The sequence below is a fragment of the Eutrema salsugineum genome, unplaced genomic scaffold (genome assembly GCF_000478725.1).
Source record: "Eutrema salsugineum unplaced genomic scaffold, Eutsalg1_0 scaffold_14, whole genome shotgun sequence".
In the NCBI taxonomy this organism is placed as follows: Eukaryota; Viridiplantae; Streptophyta; class Magnoliopsida; order Brassicales; family Brassicaceae; genus Eutrema; species Eutrema salsugineum.
This window is the reverse complement of record NW_006256877.1, coordinates 5,252,671-5,262,194: the sequence shown is the minus strand read 5'-3', so window position 1 is coordinate 5,262,194 and position 9,524 is coordinate 5,252,671. Positions and strand designations below refer to the sequence as shown.

The 9,524-nt window shown below is 35.6% G+C and overlaps 1 non-coding gene across 1 annotated transcript; it reads right to left on the bottom strand.

Moving 5' to 3' along the window:
- Positions 1-6,089: 6,089 nt before the first annotated feature.
- Positions 6,090-6,195, bottom strand: LOC112088705. The gene has a single exon (XR_002900650.1). It is a non-coding gene; the product is annotated as a small nucleolar RNA R71 (small nucleolar RNA).
- Positions 6,196-9,524: the final 3,329 nt, after the last annotated feature.

Below are 9,524 nucleotides of genomic sequence, written 5' to 3'. Positions count from 1 at the left end.
AATTCCGGGTAATTTAGTGGATCAGTACAATGACCGAATTTCTGAAAGAAATTGGTATTTTATTCGTAATTTTGATGTCCTACATGATCTACGTTCATCAGTTGTGGTCTTCAACAAATATCAATTGTGTTTCAACGAACATACTCGCATCCAAGAAACATCATCAGTTCTCAAAGATAATCTATATTCATCCATATTGTTCAGTGAAATATTCAACACTCCATCTACACGCTCAAGGATTGGTATGTTTCGTATACAATTCGATTGTGTTGTTTTAGACTTATTTAGTATTTAGATCTAACCATAGTGATAAATTTTAATTTTGTAGTTGACTTGATCAGAAGAATTATCAAAGTTTGTAAATTAAACGAGCATGCAGGGACGAAATATGGAAGATGCCATGTTGATTCACAGAAATGCATCAAGTTTATTCTTAGAAGTTTTGAGTAAGTAAACATTTCAGATTTTTATTTTTATTTTTTAAATACATAAACTTAATTTGTAGATAAGATTAGAGAATATGTCTTCAATTGTTGGTCACTTCTCTGCAACATCTCCACATACCTTAGACTTGAAATATTAGAAACAAATATTAGAATATGGGTAATACGTTGATACACAAGATAAATAATTAATGGGCTTAAAATAATAATAATAATAGAACTACATCATTAAATAATAAACCCAATTTATTGGAATCAATGAATACCAACAAAAATTGTTGATCAAAAACTTTTTTAAGAAAATCAAAATCAAGTAATAAAAGAATCATAGAAAAAATAACATGAAAATGCATACTATTGCCGGAAAGAAACTTATTCAGAATATGATATAGATCCGTTTATGTATAAATTTTGATCGTTAAACACACATAAGAATTTGATATATAGATATCTATATACATTTAATATTTTATGACCATTAAAAGCTAATCTAAATCTTAATAATTCTCATAGAACGATTGGTACTCTTAAAAGTAGAAATAATTGGAGTCTTAGTGATATATTTGTAAGTTATCATCTATAAAATCGTGAAATGATACAATTTTACACTAAATAGAGAAAATTTAGAACTCAGAATTTCACAATATACAATCGTCTTTTCGTATCTGATTAACAAAAAAATGTCGCCTGTGAACGAATTTTCGAACTGGATTTGACATTCAAAAGATCGTGCATATGCATTCAAATTATTAAAGATATCATTGAAGACATTGGTTCTAGTATCTCTCCAAGAAAGTTTCTTTTGGCTGATGAACATATAAGTATAAAAAAAGAAAACTTTATTACTTATTTTTAAATTCACTATCTAACTTGATCATATATTTTGGTTAAAGGGCGATATAATTGTTGCTACGATTCTTAGTAGTTTAGTGGATCAGTACGATAGCTAGTTTTCCGAGGGAAACTGATATTTAGTTCATAATTTTAGCATCATTCCTCAACTAAGATCATCAAATGCAGTCTTCAATAAATATCACGTATGTATAAATGAAGATACTCATATCCAAGTAATATCATCAAAGTCTGAAGACCGTGTCTATTCACTAATGTGAATTTATTAATAATTTTTGAAAAAATTATTAATGTGAATTTTTTTTATGTGAGAAATACGAAATTGTAATTATCTATTGAATTTTCAAATAATTATTTTGTACATAATCATCACAAAAGAAGTTAGAAAGGTAAACTTAAAATTTTATAAGATTATAAAAACTATTTTATTTATTTTACTGAATGTTTACATTGTCTTCTTACACTTCTTCCAACTTTCTCATATTCTTATCTTTATTTCTTTTTTTTTCTTCGTGATATCCTTATTTCGTTTTGTTTTCCTTTTGTTTATATTGTTTTCTTACACAAATACTATAATAAATTACAAAATGTTTTTAAACGCAGACGTTATTTCCATATTCACATACATATCAGCATCTCCTATAACATTTCACCTGATTCTTAGCTTATCTAGTATAGCCCTCCTATTTTCCTTCATCGTCCTCACTCGCCTTTGTTGTTTCCTGTTTTTTTTCTTTAACTTGAAAAAACGAAATTCAAACGTAAACAATGAATTTAAAAGCATGGATCCCCCCTGTCTATGAAAACAACAATGAAATTAGTATTAAAACCCCTAAAAACTGATATCTTACAGCATCTTCAATCTTCTTGTGTTGTATAAGCTATCTTAAGGGTCAGTACACAGACATTGTCCACAGGTTATGTTTAATCAGATCAACGAACTCAAAAAGACCAAACATTGAGTTCACTTCGAGTGTATCTTTTTGTCATTATCGGTAGTTCCTTGTAACCAAAGTTTTCTCTTTGTTCTCTTCAGCTAAGCAGTCTAACAATAACCTTATGAAAGAAATCCCAGTAAATTAAACCAAACCAAAGCGAGATAGTGTATGCATTAGTTGTGTTATTCCGACAAATAAAAAAAGATTACTGGATTAAAAACCGACTTGAATTTTATTAATGTTTGGAATTATGATTTTATTCATCTATATGTAAAACGCACACTATACGTCTCTTAAAATCATGAAAAAGCCAAAACCAATACTCAATAGAAAAACCTATATTTATGGCTGCTGTTTGTTTTGAAACTGGTATGACCTTTGATGATCTAATAAATCCAGTCTAAAGAATTTCCTGTTAGAACAAAAAGAAAAAAAAAAACTTAATAGATAAACAAAGAAAGAGAAAGAAATAAATCTTCTGGCCATACAAAGAAAGAGATCGAGATCATCTCCTTTAAAATTCTTATGATCTGTATTTGTCTCTCTTATAATTAAATTTGGTTAGTGAAATAGATGTCTCTATCTATATTGGTTTGTGTAACTGTAAAGTGTTTCTAAGGAACGTTATAGAAAATGGAGTCTAAGACGAATAGAGCAAGTCATAGATATGAACACAGAGGTTCAAAGAGTGAACTATCGATTAATCAAAAGAATTTCAAAACTCTTAAAAAGGACTCTCCTATTTAATCTAATTATTAGAATTTCTCAGAGCTCAAAAGATAACATAAAAACCTAAACCATATATAGATAACAAAATATAGCAAATCAAAGTGTGCGCAAATCAAGAACAAAGCAAATCTGGCACATAGATCATAACCTCTCTTTCATATATAATCATCAAGATCACAACAATACTCCTCCTTATCATCTTCTTGTTCTTATTCCCATTCTCATTCTTTGGTTGTGTAGTTTAGACCACAAAATTGGAAAGCTAAACAAAAAATCAGATAACAATGACGATTTATTTAAAACGAAATAACAAACAGGATAATAAACAAATTGAAAAAACATTTAGATGACTTAAGAATTACCTTCATCTTAATAGCTGTATCCTTCTCCTTTCTTGTCTTCTTTTTGCTATTCTTTGCCTTATACTTTAAAGATTTTTTAAATACGTAGACAACTACAATGAACCTAAAGATCTGACACGCTTTTACTACGTATTCTTCTTCTTCTTGAAATAAAAAGAGAAATAATTACATGATGCTTATGATTTATTTAGCTAAAGCTAGAATTGAATGTACAGATACTACATTGATGCCCTTCGTTGTGGAACTTCATCTCGAAAACCATCTCTTGGTTTTCTGGCTTGTTTTCGTTTTTACTTCTGGCCAAAAAGAATAGCCAGCCATCAAAACAAACCACTTCAAAACTTATGATCCAACGTTTTTTGGTTAGAAGACATAAATTTAAATCAGCACAATTAAAATAAAGAATCGACATTGATAACACCTGATTTTGACCACTTTTATGGATCACTTTCAATATCTTATGCATATGTTTTTACTCAGTTTTAAAATTTTTATAAGTGTTTTCCATGTTTTGGAGTTTTAAAAAGTTTTTCAGGAAACTTGGGACTTTGGAGTGCATTTTGGAGCAAAAATACATTTTTGGATAAATTCAGGCCGTCAGAAGTTTGGCAACCAAAGAAGACCTTCTCACCGTCTGATCATCCCCAAATTTGGAGACAACCAGCTTTCCAACACACTTGGAAGCAAAGCAATCAAACGGTTAGATCTGAAGATATCATCAATGCACTGAAGGCCAATCAACACAAGCCCAGTCAAGCACAAGTGCTTTCACCCGTGGCCAGCCTTCTTCCCACCGCGGCTCAGGAGGTTTCACCCCCGGTGGACCTATGTCCGAACCACAGGAACCCAACTAAGGCCCAAGACACTTCCTGCACCCATTTTACAAGCCCTAGATGCCCAAGACTTGGAGAAACACTATAATTACTAATTTTTAGGTCTTTTGTAAGAGAGTCTCTTTCTTCTCTTTGAAAGAGAACTCATTCATAGTATTAGGTTTTATTTTTATGCATTTGTAGAAGCTCTCCATCGCTATACTGTCTTCAATAAAAGAAGTTTTTCTGCAACTTTGTTTCTTTTTCTTTTCTTCTTCTTAGTTCTAAACCGATGGCGATGTCTACCTCAGCCATGTCTGAGTAGTCACCTAGTTGGGTGAAAGGGTAATCCAAAGGGATCCCATGTTCAAATGACATCTAGGTTTTTAGGAAAAATGATTTCAATTTTTAACATGATTGTCCCATTCATCCAATTCTCAAAGCGGTAATTCTGGATTGATCACCCAGAATCCGATCCTAGGTTTAATCCGAGCCCCGAAAGTGTTGTATATGGGTTGCCTGAACCGGATCTTATGGACGTCCCCGTCGTAGGAGACGAAAGCTACCTACGGAGGATACGTAAGCAGAGATGGATTTCGATCTACAAAGCATGATCTTGTTCTGGCATGAGAGCGAGAGTTAATTGCCATGAACAAGTGATTAGATGATTAGGGTGACGAGAGTCGGCTAATCTTACATGTGTCTATCCTAGTTTCAGAGTCATAGAAAATCTTTGCCTAAATTCCTTATGTTTTAGAACATGAACCCTAAAGATGAACCTTGAACCCAGCGCTTTTTCCTTACTGTTTTTCAACCGATTTTTACTTAAAGCCCTTTTTAATTCTCTGCATAATTAGATTTAGTGACAAACCAAAACCCATTTTTTATTAGATTAAGTTTACGATTGTTTTAGCATCAGTTAGAAGTCCTCAACACACAGATCTCTGTGGATTCAATCCCTAAGTACTACTGCGTTTGCTGTGCACTTGCGGCTTGTCTAGGGTAAAACTTGTGTTGCCCACTGCACTCACATCAAGTTTTTGGCGCCGTTTCCGGGGATCTGTCGCTGTTGACTTGACTTCTTAATCTAATTTCAATCCTAAACCTCAAGATTTTTGAGTTCTGCTGGAGATTTTCTAACTCCTCTTTTTATCTTTGCTTTCTTTGCTCACAGGTGCATGAAAACTAGGAGAGATCCTGACGAAATCGTATTGCCCTTAGACGAGATTGACAAACACGAAAGAGCACTTAGGAAACTCAGACGAAAAACGCTCAAGATGGCCAATCCTAATGCCCATCGGGAAAATCTTTTAAACCGTGATCAGGAGGATCACATTGGAGATAATGACCGTGATTCAGTTCATGGTGATGACCTAGATGCTGTTCATGAAAAAGATGGACAGCCACAACTCGATGAAGAGGGAAACCGAGTCCCTCTTCATCCTGCTCAAGCCGCTGAAAACCAAAGGAGACAAGACCAGGCCGATGCTGAAGGAAGAAGGAATGATGAAAACATTGTTCCACCAGTTGTTAGAGAAGCCAATCGACCAATACAGCTTGCCAATCCGGCGAGAAGACAGCATTGGAACAGACTCATTGCCAATTTCGATGCACCTCACCAACACTTTCAAAATCGATCAACTATTTAAATCCTTGTTCCAAGAGAAAATCATGAGATAAAACCTCAAATTGTCTCTTTGGTGAAGCAGAACCAATTCCATGGAATCTCTACTGAGCATCCAATGGATCACATTGATCTTTTTGAAGAAATCTCTGGAATGGTGAGAACAACTCCAGAAACTGTGGACTTTGTGAAGTGTAAGCTTTTTCCTTTCTCTCTAAGTGATAAAGCTTTTAGATAGTTGAAATCTATGCCATCTGGTTCTATTACTTCATGGGAAGAATGCAAGTCAGCTTTCCTGAACCACTTCTACACCAAGTCAAGATCGAACCAGCTGAGAAACAAGATACAAAGTTTCCAACAAGGCCCAATAAAATCATTCTATGAAGCCTGGGAGCGATTCAAGGAGTATGAGAGAGACTGCCCTTATCATGGTTTCTCTGGAGCAAACCTGCTTAAGTACCTTCTACAGAGGACTTCAGCAGAAGTATCAACTTTCTCTTGACACTGCCAGCAATGGAGATTTCAGTTCAAAAACCATACCACAAGGGATAACACTCATCGAAAATCTGGCTGTAGCTAACTGCAACAACAACCCCGAGTATGACAGATCAAAGAAGACTATCACTAGTCATGAATCAAGGGAGATTGCTGAGCTAAAAAGCATGGTAAGTCAACTTCTTAAGTCTCAAAACAAGAATATACATGCTTGTGATATTGCTGTAGGAAATGAGGAAGATGGAAGATATGCAGACGATGGCATATACCAAGAGGAAGAAATCAATTTTATGGGAGCCCAGGCATATCATAATCAATTTAGTCCAACTTTCAACAACAATTTTAGGAACTCTGGTGCCAACTTCAACAATCTCTCATACAGAAATCAAGGAGCCAAAAATCAGCCCTATCCACAACAGCAAAGGAGTTTTCAAAACAAGTTTCAAGGTGCAAACTATGGAGGAGGGAACTTCCAACAAAGACCAGCATTCAATCCTCAACAAGCACAGATTAGAAGCAACCCTTTCCCAGCTAAGTAATCAGGTAAAATCGCTTGAACAAACTATGATGCAGACTACTCAAGGCAATGAGAATTTGAGAATTCATTCAGGGAAATGGGGGTGAAGATCGATTCTATCTACACTGATTTAAATGGGAAGTTCGAATCTCTTGCGACCCATGTCAAGAAGTTGGAACATCAGATAGGTCAAACTGCAGATTCAATGAAGAGACAACCAGGAGTTTTACCAGAGAGAGTAGAAGATAACCCAATGAAGTTCTGTAATGCTATGACAACAGTTTTGGAGGAAGAACCTGTCGTAGACTCTATGGGGAGATTGACGCCTGAACCTCTCATAAAGGACTCTGAAACCGAGCATGAGAGAAGCCGAGTCATTCCAGTTAAGGTACCCAAATGCTTGCCTGACCAAAGACTCAAAAAGTCTAAGGATCCAGGGCGTTTCTCATTCACCTGTTCAATCTTTGGAATTGAATTTTCAGATTGTTTATGTGATTCTGGTGCTAATGTGAATGTCATGTCAAAATCTGTTGCTGAGAAACTTGGTATAGGTACATTTGTCCCATCTCCAGTAAGGATAATCTTTGGTGATTCATCTCAAAAGAGAACAAAAGGAATTATCCAAGACTTGCCACTGATCATTGGAAACAAAACAATCCCAACCGATTTTTAAGTCCTTGAGATGGACAAGGACAAAGACAGACCTTTGATATTTGGTTGCCCATTCTTAGCCACTGTAGGTGCTGTTATTGACCATGCAAATCGCTGTTTAGTTTTCTTAAATGTGGACAGGAGAAAGTTCTATAAGACCACACCAGACCAAGCTCCAAATAAAAAAGACAAGGACAAGGAGAAGGTGTTGGAGGACAAGAAGGAACTAAAAGCAGTTGAATCTAGGCAATTTGGGAACATCAAGATAGTGGTGCCACCAGACAGCAGCAAGGAAAAGGAGAAAAATCTTGGAGGAATTGTTGAGAAAACAAAATATGTCCTCAAGGATGCAAAAATCCTTAAGAAAGGAAAAGAGATTTTGATTCAAGATGAAGGAAATCCAATGTTCAGGCTAAGAAGGACCACAAGGACTCTTAATTCAAGAGGTCCTGACTCTTCTTCTGAATCCTAATCCTGCCAAGAGTCTAACTAAAAGACTTTAAACAAAAACGCTTAATGGGAGGCAACCCATTTGGTATGATTTTCTTTTCTTTTTATTTCTTTTCTATTTGATTTCTTTTCTTTTTATGCATTTCAGGCTTTAATAAAACACAAAAAAACCAAAAACATTCAAAAAAACAGAAAATACAAAAAGATAGGAGGAGAAAGCAGGAAAACGAGAGAAACCGGGAACTCCCAGAAGCATTTTCTGCGGCCGCGATCAACTCAGCCGCGATCAACTCAGCCGCGGCCGACCCATCGTTTACCGCGGCCCGCGCACTTCAGCCGCGGCCCGACTCGTCTTTACCGCGGGCGGGCACGCCTGGCCCGCGGCCGTCCCTGTTCTGGCTCCCAGGCGAATTTTCCCTGTTTCCCGTAAATCGGAACTTCAATTCCCCGTTTCATTCCGGGATTTAACCAGGAAGTTCCCGAAGCATAATTTCCGTGTTAAACACGCCAAGTAAGTCTTCTAAACTTTTGAAAATAAAATTTTTCTTAGGATAAACACCTTTTTAAAATAAAAAGAGGATTTAAAAGATCAAAAAGGTCTTTTCTCTTCATCTCCCCCAACAAGCTTGGTCATCTAGAGAAAAAGACAGATTTCAAACTTGACAAATCCTTTCTAAATTTTTGAACATATCTCACTCTTTTTCAAAGGAGATTTCAAATCTATCATCACATAACACTTTCATCAAGGTATGAGCTCAAATTTCTCACCTTTTTCTTAAGAACTCAGATTTAGGGTTTTCTTAGAATGAGTAGAAATTCACCTTAGGATGATTGGAAACTGTCTTTGAACTTAAGGCTAGACTACTGGGTAGTTTAATTGCATGATTAAACACTTAGACCATATAGATTTGAAATTTTCGAAAATCAGAGATTTGAACTTTAAAAAAATCGAAATTTGGAGATCTGTTTGGTTCAGCTTTGCAAATCTGGATTGTTTGGTTCTTGTTGATAGAAAAATGGATTAGATTACATGTGAGTGAGCATAAAACATCATCCTGATTTAGAAATTTCATGTGTTGAACATCAGTATATCGTACTTGACCAGAAATTCTCAGATTTTGTAATGTTTGATGCATTTACAGCTTGTTTGTCATGATAATGTGTTTGTGATTTCTCTATAAACACCTTGTTCATAAAAATTGATACCAAAGCAGCTTGATTTATCCTTTGTCTCAAGAATCTCGTTTTTGCAGGTCATGGATCTCTCTCAAGTTTGACTGATTCGAACCAAGAAGAGCTCTCATGCAAAAAAGCCCCATTCGCAGGAGACATATGATGCATTGAACGAGACACAACTGAGTATGAGCCTCTATCCACCTTCATTACTTCGCAAAGAAGAATCTTTTCAGGAAAGATTGAGCAGACCTCCACTCAGCTATCTTTCCCAAGAAGAGTCAAGCCTTCCTCTAAGCCGAAAGTGAAGTTTGTTGGTAAAGCCATTGACCTAGACATCGATTGCTTGCCACAGCTTGAGAAGCTGAAGATCAAGCCAACTCCAGCAATTGACTACTCAACTCTTGAGATGCTTGGAATCAGAGAAGATGTGATATGGTATCTTGATAGGCTTGGAATGAGATCATTCATGGAGAAG